The 12,836-nt window shown below is 39.7% G+C and overlaps 1 protein-coding gene across 1 annotated transcript in view; it reads left to right on the forward strand.

Annotated features, from left to right (window-relative positions):
- Nucleotides 1-12,836, forward strand: part of sdk2b (sidekick cell adhesion molecule 2b) — a 290,174-nt gene that overhangs the window by 175,577 nt on the left and 101,761 nt on the right.

Genomic DNA, 12,836 nt, shown 5'->3' on the forward strand with positions numbered 1-12,836 from the left:
GGAGATTAAAGGAGAAAACCACATGCTCTGTTACAAACACATGGGCACACGATGTAATCTCATCAAGTGATTAGAATCTGCATTGTCTCTAGATACAAACTAAAAGAGAAAAACAAAGAGGCAGAGAACGAGGGGGAATTGTTGGAGATAAATTAAAGGCATAATCTGTATGTTTTGGTTGTACGGATTCCAGGGACAGACTGTGTTTTTTTTCTTGACTTTAAATTAAAATGCCAGCTCATAAGCTTTACTAATAACATGTGCAATGTATTGTGCAACATCTAGTTCTCGTATGGTTTCCTTTCACAGGGGGCAGATGTGAGGATAGAGTAAGGGAATGCCTTAAAAGGAGAACTTTGATGAGTTTCAAACGACTTTGAAAGGATACCACCCACATTGCAACAATACAAAGCTGGTTGAAATGTGTTTCCCTTTTTTAAAGTGTAGTTTTACCCAAATTCCCCTGAAAAACACATTATTGTGACATTGTGACATTCAGATAGTTTGAAATGTTTATAGACTGGGTTTTGATATAAAACTTGGGTCAAAAGAATGCCTTATAAATAAATAATAATAAATATGAATATAATATATAATTGAGAGGGGGAAAAAGCGCTATTAAAATGCAAAACAAACCGTTTTGAGATCATTAAAACTTTATTTTCTAAAATTATTTGTATTGCAAGCAACATTTTTGGAGTTCAAAATAATAACATTTTGCAATCCAGATAATAAAAACGTTTTATCCGTCTAATATACAATATGTTGCCTTAATGACCTTTATTTAAAAATAGGAAAACATATTTTTCACATATTGTCTTTTGTTCATGTGTTTTTAAAATGGATTTACTAGAAAGTATTAGTGGGATTGTGAGTGAACTGGTCCATATGTTAGCATATTAAGTGATTTATTCTTTATTGTACCTTAGAGAGAAACAATGAGGGCTGCTCGATAATGGCAACAATCATAATCTCGATTATTTGGGTCAATAATTGATATCACGATTATTAAAAACGATTATTAAATTTACTTAACATCAATTTATTGAAAATAAAATGTAACAGTATGTTTTTAACAGTTGAAAAAAAATGTAACAGTATGTTTTTAACAGTTGATTACCCTGAACTTTAAGTATAATTCATCTGAAAAACCAATAAAAAATGTTTTAAAAAAATTATAATAATCGTTTTATTTCGATTATGTTGTTTTCATAATCGTTGCCAGCCAAAATCGTAATTGCGATTAAAATACGATTAATTGAGCAGCCCAATCCCCCTGCACTTGGACATTAAAACCCTTTTCCCTCTATCTCTACAACAGATTGCTCAGGTCAACATGTCTTTCGTCATATTTACTGAAACACATACACGCATCATCTCTAAAACACACAAACATGTGCGCACACAGAGCATGTACTCCCCACCATCCACTACTAATTAGGAGCTAATTATCTAGGCAAGTGTAAACAATCTCAGCAGATGGCAAAAAGCGTGGCATTAGCACTAATGACCTTGAGCAGTGTGAGGCCTTGGGCTTCTGTTCAAGAACAGAATTTCTCGTTATGATATGCCGCACTATCATTAAATACCACACATATGAACACACAAATATGCACAGACACGGCCAACCAAGGTTAATATTGAGCTCAAAATATTGTTTACTCATGAAGTTAAAGTTAACAGTACTTTCAGAGGCTATTTCTGGGTCATTGCCAAAGATGTGTGCAAAGCTTCTCAATAACACAATTACATAAATTGTATTTTACGCATGCATATATGGCTTTTTGGGTCCAAGCGGCAGAGTAATTTGACTCGCTGATGGCTGAGCATCTGGACGTGGAGCGGATTAAATAAGTACTTAAGAGAACTGTTGAGAATTAACCACAGTTAATGTATACTACTCTTAACAACTCTGTTTATATATGAGCACTTCCATCTCATTACAACATCCAGCCGCTAATGTCTCTAATGCTAATTTTCTCTGAGTGTTTTTTTACTTTACTTATTATATTTTGTATTTAAGCATCCCGTTATGAGATTTCCAGTACAAAACACATTTATATCATCTGCTATCCTGCATATGGCCTAAATGCGGGATTGGATGAACACACATAACCATGTGAAAGGATTTGCAATACCTTCACCCCATTATTAACTGGATTGCAGCAAATAGAGAACCCTACACACGATTGTCCAAAAGGCAAGGTCTATAGAATGAGGATGCAGTGACTGGAATAATGTATGAGATTGAAGCAAGGATAAAGAAACATGTGGTTACAAGGCTGTGCATCGAAAAATATCCATCTTGAAAGTCAACATGATCATAAACATGATTTTCCCAGCCTCTGCCCACTTTTGTATCCATAGGACGAATGACATAAACAATTACAATTCAGCCCCATCCCTGAATGCCCCATGATGTACATTGCATATTTTCCATTTGAATTGAATCCAAGTGAACGCCATGCACACACAAATGGCCTAACGATATACAGTAATACACATGGGAAAAGGGACTCAAAAAATGGAAAAAATGTTGAAGAACAACTCTTGTACAGTAATGAAGTCGAGTAGGTGTACTGTAAGTCTCATTGAGACCTACGGTGACTAATGACCACTCCACTTGTAGCTGTACAGTACCTCAGAGCAGCTCATTTAAATTGGCCCCCGTAGAGCCCGTCTTCTACCTTGTCTTTTCTTTATCAATGTAAAGTATAGCTCGTCTTTCCTTGCCATAGAGTTATCATAGCACTCATGCTAATTCTAACGTATTGGTTCCCTGTAATCAACACAGGGTTGTGTTACATTCAAAATGTATCCCTTTGCTGATATTCCATTTTCTAGGTTCCCTTCTACCCCAGAATTGTAAAACATTTTATGATTATGCACATTTTCTGTGTTTTCGGCAGTCAAGCATTTATTATACATCCTGTTAGACCTCCCTGCTCTCCCGCCTCAGTGAGTAAAAAAGAAGACTTGTGTGGGAGTTGGTGATGATAAAGAACAGTCATGGAGGTGAAGAGAGTGAGAGCACAAAGGAGCGGAAGCAAAGAGGCTGCATTGTGTGACCCCCATCTGGGACATAAATGGCAAAGGCAAGCGTCTTTTGGTATCGTGCTTTTGAAGGGCCTTAGCCCTTCATCTCCTCCCGCCCGCCCAGCTTGGTAAAGGTCATTCTGCCCTTTTTCTTACAATGACAAGTCTCTTCTTCCCCTGGACAATGCACCGTAGGGCAGTGTTTGGCTCTGATCTGCATTATAAAAGAAGCTTGATGCAGCAGGTAAGAATAGGACAGGACGGGCTAATTGCAGCAAGGACACTAGCCCGCTTTCCTTGTCGTTAGATATGTGGAGACAGGTAGAGGGCACAGAGAGAAAGAGAGTTGGAGCTGAACAATAAGTCCATTTTAATTGGCATTTAAAGGCTAATGATAGTCCTAAAGAAAACATTCTCACGAATTGAGTAAATTGCAAAAGTGTAGGCCCCTGTACCTCTTTGGCTGATTCCCGATCAGCGTGGACTTTTTTCACTCCACTGTCTCTCTCAAGAACTGTTGTTGCATCTGATGAATCAGACACCGCAGAGGATGAAGCATTGGTCACGGAGGATGAGGTGTCTGGAACGTCTGACTCCAGCAAAGTGTGCGATAGATAAAAGAATGACATATTGCATCGGGAAAAACAACATACTTTCAGCCCTCCAAACGATGTTACAGGGTCATCTCTCAACAGCAAACACTCAGTACGATCCCTGATTTTTCATTGTGAGTCTGAATCTTACCTGAAGATTGTTCTGTGGACACTTTGACTGTAAGGTTCCCTGCTTGTAAAAGCTCCTCAAAGACATCTGCATCCACCTCTGTCCCTGATTCATCAGTGCAGCTCACTCTGTAGTGGTAAACCTAACTTGTCTATGACTGAGAGAGAATATTAAAATGTACCACCTGACAACCATGGTACATTTAACTAAAACACGATTCATTTTTTACACTCAAACAATCAGTGATAAATATTAAAGTTATCCATACGTTCTGAAGAAATGTACTGTGCTTTCATAGCCTTCTTCAGTCTCAGCCACTTTCACATATTTCTGTCTTTCGCCATATCTTACTTTCACCAACATGGTGTGCTATAAGAATACAAATTCATTAGCAAACATATTACAGAAATGTCTAACAGACCTGTTGCTACAAAAATATAATTATGCATTTAAAGGTGGGGTAGGTAATTTTGGAGAAACCAGCTCGAGTGCGCTAGAATTTGAAAATACAACCGGAAAAAATCTGCCACTTCCTTACAGAGCCCCTCCTCCAACACACACGAATGCGCACATGACCAATGAGGGCACGAGATAAGTGTGTGCACAGATGGAAGGCTGACAGGCAGGTAGGCCATCCAGTTACTTTAGCTGGGCCGGCTCAAATGATTGGTCGTGCTTTTTACAGTACCACGGCTTCCACAGATGACATTTTTGTATGGATTTGTTGTCAAAGCACTTAAGATATTCATTGCTATCGGGATGTTAAGAGCATTCCATGGAATATAACAAAAAGTGTATCTCGAGCCGGTTTCTCAAACTTACCTACCCCACCTTTAACTCAGTAAATAATAATATCATAATAATAATTATGCTTAACGTTCCACCACCTGTTTACATACTGTATTTTGGATTGAACTGTCAAGGTGTTCCCGATCATTGCAATTACTTTGATGAGTACAATATCATCAAAATGGATAAAATAAAGCTACCAAAGACACAAAATATCCCATCCAAGTTGAAATATATCGACATTTAAAAACATAGGAAAGCAGAGTGATACAAGACGATGGCATTCTTGTATATTTTGGCATCTTTTCCTCAATATTGAAAAGATACAAGCTTTAGTTATATAGATGCAGCACAATATATTGTAGCAGTGTTTTTCACAAAGAGTTTCACTGCCAATACTGCAGCTCCAGCATGTTTTAGACTCAAGGATTCATATTCTCCAAGCACTTTGCTACCGGTCCCTCAAGCGCCCGCTTTGTATCCGTTTTGCTTTTTACTCGGCGACAAATAACGTCTGTTTTCTGAAGTCCTGTTGGAGCGGCATCATGGCACAGCAATGATACTGCTGATATCATTATTCTAAATGACAGCGAGAGACTGATGTGGCTGGTGTTTTGTGGTGCTGAATATATGTTGATCCATACCTGAGCTGTGACTGCATGTAGTGGGTGAAGAAATGGAGTTTGTCTCGTCAATGCAATGTGGGGAGATGGTGTCAATGAAATGGGAGCCATCTGATATATGGAGGTGATGCTGGAGGAAAGGGAGTGTGTGCTTGAGTGTGAAAAGTAGAGAGCTGGAATACTGTGCAGATAATGTATGTTCATGCACGTTGTGTGGCATACTGTATGCCGTAACTCCGTGCTTGTGAGCCTGTGGGTTCTTACATGTGGGAGGAAGTAAAAAGACAGCCGATGGGATGTCAATCACAGGTGCTTCGGCGGCGCTGTTGCTGAGGGATGGCCTGACCTTCAGCAGTGACAAGGGAGCAAGGCAGCACAATTAGACTTTACTTCTGCATCGCTTCTACTCTCTCCCTTCCTCGCGCTATTCACAGACGTCCGGCCACACCCACCTCTTTTCGATATCCGGAGTTCAATGTCGCCTCATGTTTAAACTGAAGACAAGGTGCAAACAGACAGGGACATGAAACACACCTCCATTGATAAAGAGGTTTGCCAGGAGTGTATGAGTTGAAGGCTAATGAAATAGCAGTTAAAGAAACAGAAAATAAATACAGGCAGTGATCAAACCATCAGGTCAGTCCAATTTATTTTGAAGGGAAAGTTCATATTCTAACTTTTACTTGTGTAAACTCATAGTTTTCCTACTAGCACCTTCAGTTGTATCTCTGAATAACCAGGCACGTAAGTTGGACTAACTATCAGGGTTTGTTATTGATGTTTGGTTCCTGCATGTTTGGATTGGTCACACCGAAGCAGGAAAGTACAGGTGGAATTAATATCATTAATGATGATCAATTCCAGTGAGCCAGCACAACAGGGAGTACATTGAGCCATCGTTATTGGTATTAGGTATACAGTTCTATTTTGAAATCTGTTCGAGTGATGAGAGAACAAAAAGTGAGAATAACGAGTGCCCAGTAGTAATTAAATGAATTTAGATACAAATATATTTTTTCCTACTATTGTAATCCCGAACTAAATGAAATGAAATGTGTTAGTTATGTTTATGTATTATGTCATTTTCATGTTTTTTCACGTCTGGTCTTGTCTGTTTATTTAGGTTCTTCATCTCTAGTCAGTCTCTGTGTTTATTGTCATGTCTCGTTTTCCATTTCCTGTCTTATTTTGTACTTACCTCTTTCATTTCAGGCCCTGTTTCTTTCTCCCCTTGTGTGTTTTTTCCCGCCATCATCAGTGTCTGCCCCGCCCCTGATTGTTTCCACCTGTTCCCACTCACCTCATGTTTAAATAGTCCTGTCTCTCCCCTGTCCTGTGTCAGTTTGTCTTGTTTGTTTCCCCGAATGGTCGTGCCATGCCTCAGCTCAGAAAGGATCGCTTTCACTCATGTCAGGTTTTGTTTTTTTTGTTAATTTTGTAGGCTTACGTTTTTTCTTAAGGTCTCTTTTTGTTATGCCTAGTTTTTTCCTCCTTATGAGCGCCTTTTGTTATTTCCAGTACCTACTCTGTTAAGAGGGATTACCTGAGCTGTGAAATTAAAATTACATTTTTTTTTACATTCAAGACTTTGTCTCTGTGTCGTGCATTTGGGTTCATCAGTTTGGGTCGAGATCCTGACATAATTGTTCTTCTATTGGCCTAACATTTAGTTCAGTGTATTAAATACCACATGCACGTGAAGGGGTTCCTTGATTTGCAATTACAGTAGCCCAGATAAGTATGGCATATATTTGCATCTAGCAGATATGTAAGATAATAACCCTAAATGTTATGCAAATTCCAATAAGTAATATCATCTTTTTTGCATCTCGTTAGGTGGGAGGACTGAAAATATAAATCATTTTTTTAAGTCATTCTGTTTCTCAAGTGGCTTGTAGAATAGTGCATATAGTGGTCGTAAATGTTTGGCTCCGCCCCTGTTTAGTTGCACGTACAGTCATGGTAAAGTAGGGTGCTGCTTTTGAACTAACATGTTTGGTGTTTAATTTCAAAATTAAAAGATGAAAGTGGCAGGGATAAACGAAAGGGAAGTTAAACATAGAGTTCAAAGGAAGGATAGTTGTACAGAGAGTAGAAACTAACACATAGAGGGGAACTTAAGAGCGAGGGCATCAGGTCGCTTATAAAAGAAAATGGAGTTTAGGATGGGTAAAGGACAGGTGACGGCCTACATTGCACGGCGAGGCTGTGATCTTCCCCCACTCGGTGATGAGTGTGGGACCTCTGATGGATGGTCCAACCTCAGCCCTCTTTGCGGAGTCATTAGGCAGAGAGGTTTCTTCATGTCTGAACGCAGAGTGCAGAGCCTGGCATCACATGGCTGCTGTGTCGGCTGAAGCCATCAAGATAACGCTCCATAGGTGTGTGCTATAGGAAGTGAGGATATCTACAGGTACAATAGATAAGTCAAAACCTCCTGGAACAGCCTTTATCACACTTCTACTGCAGCACAGGCTAAACATTGTGGATGATTGAACTCACAATACAGTCGGGGTTTTTTCTTGGTGTAACTGTGAAAAATAAAATTCTACTTTCAGCTGGATTTAGTGAGTTTTATCTAGACATAATGATGCAGCGCTTCACACACTCATAGGGGCTACTCATAGACTCAGTGATACCCAAACTGGCCTCCAGGATTGGCTTTATCTCAGCTTTTTTTTAGTCCAGTATGAATTGGATACCACCATGTGGCACAGATACAGAGCAAAAGGGCAAACTCATTTTCTCTGTGCAGTGCCGTTAAACCAGCCCAATGGCGGCTTCATACAGAGCTGTAAATGCACACATGTGCCTCAGATGATATAAAACATTTTTTTTCCAATTACTCTCAGTGGTGGGCATTAACTCTCAAAGGATGATGGGGGAATTCTGCGGTTTTACAAGCTTAAGGCAGATTAGGATCCTGACAAATCATACATTGTTTTTTTTTCTACCAGGACTAAATGTAATGCCTGGAGCTAAATCCATATGAGGAGCTGCATAAATACAATTTCTCTTTTCAAGAGAGAGTTGCGAATGTAATTCAAAAAAGAAAAAAGTGGAAAATTGTTTCATGAGTGCAATGATAGTCATTTAAGCAAGATATGGCCACCTAGCAATATACAATCTGGCCCAGGTCAGCATATCGCTCGATTGGCATCATGGTGTGTTTGAGGTCTCTTCAGGACTGCTGGACATTATGCGGTGCGATGGAAAATGGGCACTGTAAACTGGAGTGCATCTTCCATAAATCGAGTGGAGAAACTTTTTTTTTTCTATTTTATAAAGTGGTGGAGGAGAGTAGCCCGCTAAGAGCAGTGGAGTGGTGGAGCGTGTGTTTTGAGTGTCCACTTTTAGACAGATGCTCATCAAACAATGGCAGACGCGGTTACAGAGGTGGGCGGCAAACCTATCAATCACAGCGCAGCCAATACACTTCCATTTGATGGAGCTGTCAATCACCTGAGAGGTGTAGTAATGGTATGGTTGTCAGAGAGAAGGATGGTTGGAGTAAGCGGATGGAGAAAAAATGATTTGGTAGAGCTGCTACTTCTCCAGGATTGTTCCGGAAGTTTCTACCTCTACAACAATTATTGTAAATGCAGCCATAGCGTAGTGTGTGTCTTTGTTTGCTAGCCTAGCTATGTTTACTCGACTTTATTCTAATGTCTGTACAGTAAATGTATAGCTACAGCCAGACATCTATAAGCTTAGCATAAAGAGTAGAAGATCAGGGGAAAAGCTAGCCTGGCTTTATTCAAATGTAACGAAATCCACCTTCCAGCGCCTGCTAAGCTCATTATTTAATAAGAATTCACTTTTTTTTTAATTTTAAAACTGAAACCAGACTGTTACTTTGATGGGTGTTTTATGTGATGTTGCCTAATTGTTATTAAATGAGAGTCTAAAAAAAATAAGGCTTTTACCCCAAAGATGTTTCCAATCCAAACAGTGTTTAGCTTAATTTTGCATTTTCAAAATTAAAATAAGTCTCTCACCTGCTATATGCAGACTGCTGCGTTGCATCATACATTTCCTGCAAGCTGTGATTTGCAACCGTGCATCATTTCCTCAACAAAAACGCTACACTTCAGAGAGCAATAAGCATGTAGGAGTTACACAGTTGGATGTAATGTGGCATCAACAGACATGTGTGAAACTAGTTGCTGCCACAGTTTGTCATCCGCATGTAAGCATTGAATACAAATGACTTTTGGGGCATTCTGCTAACCACTCTTTTCTGGTGTTAAAACTATAAATTAAAACTGTAGGTTCTCCTAGGTGTCAGGCTCCAGAGGCTTCAAAGAAGGAAAACATTTTCCCTTCTTTACTTCTGAGCCACAGTTACTGTATGCCAGTTCAATAAGGGATCGATATTTGATCCAGTTCTGTTTCTTGAGGTAAGAAGCATTCACAAACAAATACTGTCTTGTTTTTTTTATTTTATTCTTCATTTCATATTCGACAGGAGATCAGAAACAGAAATTCAGCTAGGGGGAAATGTACCATCGCTTTTTTAATCCAATTGTTGCTCCCCTGTTGCCTGAAAGTTAAAGAATTTGTTTTTAATCTTTCTACTTGCCCTTTCAACACATCTCTATTTCGGCTTTAAATTCTATTTTATTTTTTGCACCAAAAGCAATCTTTTCTACGGCTGTGTTGAGGGAAAAAATGTTCTTGCTCAACCTGAAGAGAACAACAGCTAAATCCAAATAATAAACAGTTTCAAACTGACTTCCAAACTCTTTCTGGCTGAACTTTGAAAGAATGTTGTTGTCGATAAACTTCTATGGATAACATGTATATATTTTTTTAAAGGTACAGATCAGGGTTGACATTCAGCTATTCACAAGAACTGTGCCCATCCAAGTTATGAATGGAAACTATTATCAGTTGACAACCCCTACTTGGCCTCTCACAACTCTCTGTAGCTTTGGATACAATTCATCATTCCTTCCTTCCAAGAAATCAATTTGGTACTTTATCATACGCTGCCTTTATAATGTTGTGTGCCAAAAAAGACCAGAAGTTAAAATGTGTCCTTGCAAACAGCACTTTGGTTCAAGCCCCGGCCGCTCCCGTACACATGCAGTGGGTTGTGCGTTGGTGTTCGGATCAGGTTTAAACCCCACTGCAGTCAGCATGTCGTTGCAAGACACTTCACCCCAAAATGCTCCTGTGGTGATTCCCCACAGTGTTGAGTATGTAAGTCGCTTTGGATAAAAGTGTCTAACAAGTGACATGTAATGTAATGAAATGTCCTTGGGCAAGACACTGACCCCACATGTCTCCCAATGGTCATGCCAAACAATGTAAGGGCTTCATATAACTGGGGTTTTATTGCATCATCTTCATTGGCAGATAAGTTTGCCCACAGTTTGAATTTTCTTCAAATATCATTGGACCATGTTGAAAATACGTTGTTTTCCCATTGTCCTTTGGATTTTTGTCTTTATATCTAACAATCCATGAAAATAATCAAGCAGTCCTTTTTTTATAAAGTTCAATCTCTTGTTAATAACTGTAGTCTCGTATTTGGGACTGTTCATGTTGAGGGTTGATTTCTAAAGTTATTTTGTCCCTCTCAAAATGATGACCGTATTAAGCCTTTCTGACCATCAGCAATGGCTACGATTATTGCTGCTCTGTTTGCTGCCCCCCTGCCATCTCTCTTCTATATCTCTACTACTTCACTTCTTGAATTTGTATGATCATATTATGTTAACAAAAACCATGAATGCTGTGAGCAAAAACTTTGTGCTGCAATAATGTGCCATGACAGATTGTCTTGCAGAGTATACTATCGAGCATAATTTGACAGTAAACTGGCATGGCACATTATATAGAAACTCTGCCCACTGACTACTGCCTGCGAGCCCAAAAAATGAAACAAAATAAAAAAATATCCAACCATGCTGTAGTACCGAGCCAGTAAGATTTCTGGCTTAAGAGTTTTTATGTGCCGTGATGTAAATGAAACCCACATAACCTTAACTAAAGACCTTAGACTTTGTAATACAGCTTAGAATTTAGAGAATGTTTTTGTACCTCGGGCTTCATAATGACTGCTCATTGAGCCCACTTTCTTCTTTTCAGCCTCCTCCTTTATGCTTTATCCATGTTCTTCCCATTCCATTGCGTGACCTGGGTACAGTGGCACAATATACTGCAGTCTGCTCACAAATAACACCTAAATTGAAGGCTTATTAATGAAAGATTACTTTGGCTCTGAATAGCCAACGCAGGCTTTTATTCTGGGCACAAAAACCTAAACATTGACCACTGCAGGAGTATAAAATACTACAGCAGAGCTATTATGCCAGTATTTAAATACAATACACACCCTTGGCCAGAAGTTATGACCCCCTACTATTAAGTAAAGATTAACTTTTTTGTGAAGAAAATGAAGGAAGGAAACAACGAAAAGGCTTTGAATACCCCAGCATTTAGTCCACTTCTGCTGAACCTGTAATCTTTCATGCTGCTCCATTTTGGATCTCCACGTATAAATAGGTACACAATGGAAGCAATCAGAGGGGGAAGGAAAGCAGGGGGTAAACCAACCATGATTACAGAGAAAGAACACGGCAGGAGGTCAAAGAAAAATGTATGGCAGAAGGTAAGAAGAAGCTAATTGGCTTGCTGAGCAGCGAAACCAACCCCATCCATTCCCTTAGCTTTATTAAGACATGCCCTTCATTAGGTGAGCACAAAAAGTACACGGCAATGATCACATTCATCCCGGGGAGGAGGAGGGGGGGGGTGCTTATAGTCTGTGTATGTTTGCCTGTGTTGCAAGGGGACAGAGGGGGGTCTACTTGTTTATATGTATTTGCCTTTGTGCGAGCGCGAGGATGAGCAGAAAGCCGCCAGCAGAGACAGGGAGGAGATGGATGAGGTGGGCGACGTGTGTACGCATGCAGCTCTATTTGTGCGGAGTATTTATCAAGATCATAGCGGCACTGTTCGTGTGCATGTGTAGCAAAGACATTCACTTGTGAGCGTACACCTGCTGTGTGCCTGAATGCCGGCAAGGCTTTACACCGAAACACAGACTAATGGACACAGGCACGCATGAATGCACCCACAGACAATCAGCAAACACATATTACCTTTATTCAGCTGACGCTTTTACCTAAAGTGACTTACAATAAGTGCATTCAACGCAGAAAACATGAGCGGTAACTCTTTTATTTTATTCTGTCAACCTGCGCATCACTGGTGGCCTCTGTGGGAATACAGATGGAAAGGAGCTTTTAGCTATATGCAGGTGCAATACATATATTGCTCCAGTTGAATAAACAATAGGATACATTAATGCATGGCATTTATCATGCATGGTGAATCTTCTGTCATTGTTACAACAGGCTTCAGGAAGACAGAAACAGGAGAGATGCCACATTGGCCGACATTGTCAGAAAGGAAACAATGTTAAAATAACTTTTATTTTGGCATCTTGACTACTATATGGCAATAGATATTAACAGACCAAATTGCCCATTCTAGTGCACGAAAAGCCTTCTAACAAGCCTGTGAAGTGGAATTGTTTCTTGCCGTACTCCACACTGAACAAGTGTTGAATTTGGAGAGATGTTGGATAATGGCCTCTCCGACAGCCTACCTCAGCTATCAAATGCTTTGCATATTAATATGCGCTAATCATCT

Source organism: Gymnodraco acuticeps, unplaced genomic scaffold, assembly GCF_902827175.1.
Source record: "Gymnodraco acuticeps unplaced genomic scaffold, fGymAcu1.1, whole genome shotgun sequence".
In the NCBI taxonomy this organism is placed as follows: domain Eukaryota; kingdom Metazoa; phylum Chordata; class Actinopteri; order Perciformes; family Bathydraconidae; genus Gymnodraco; species Gymnodraco acuticeps.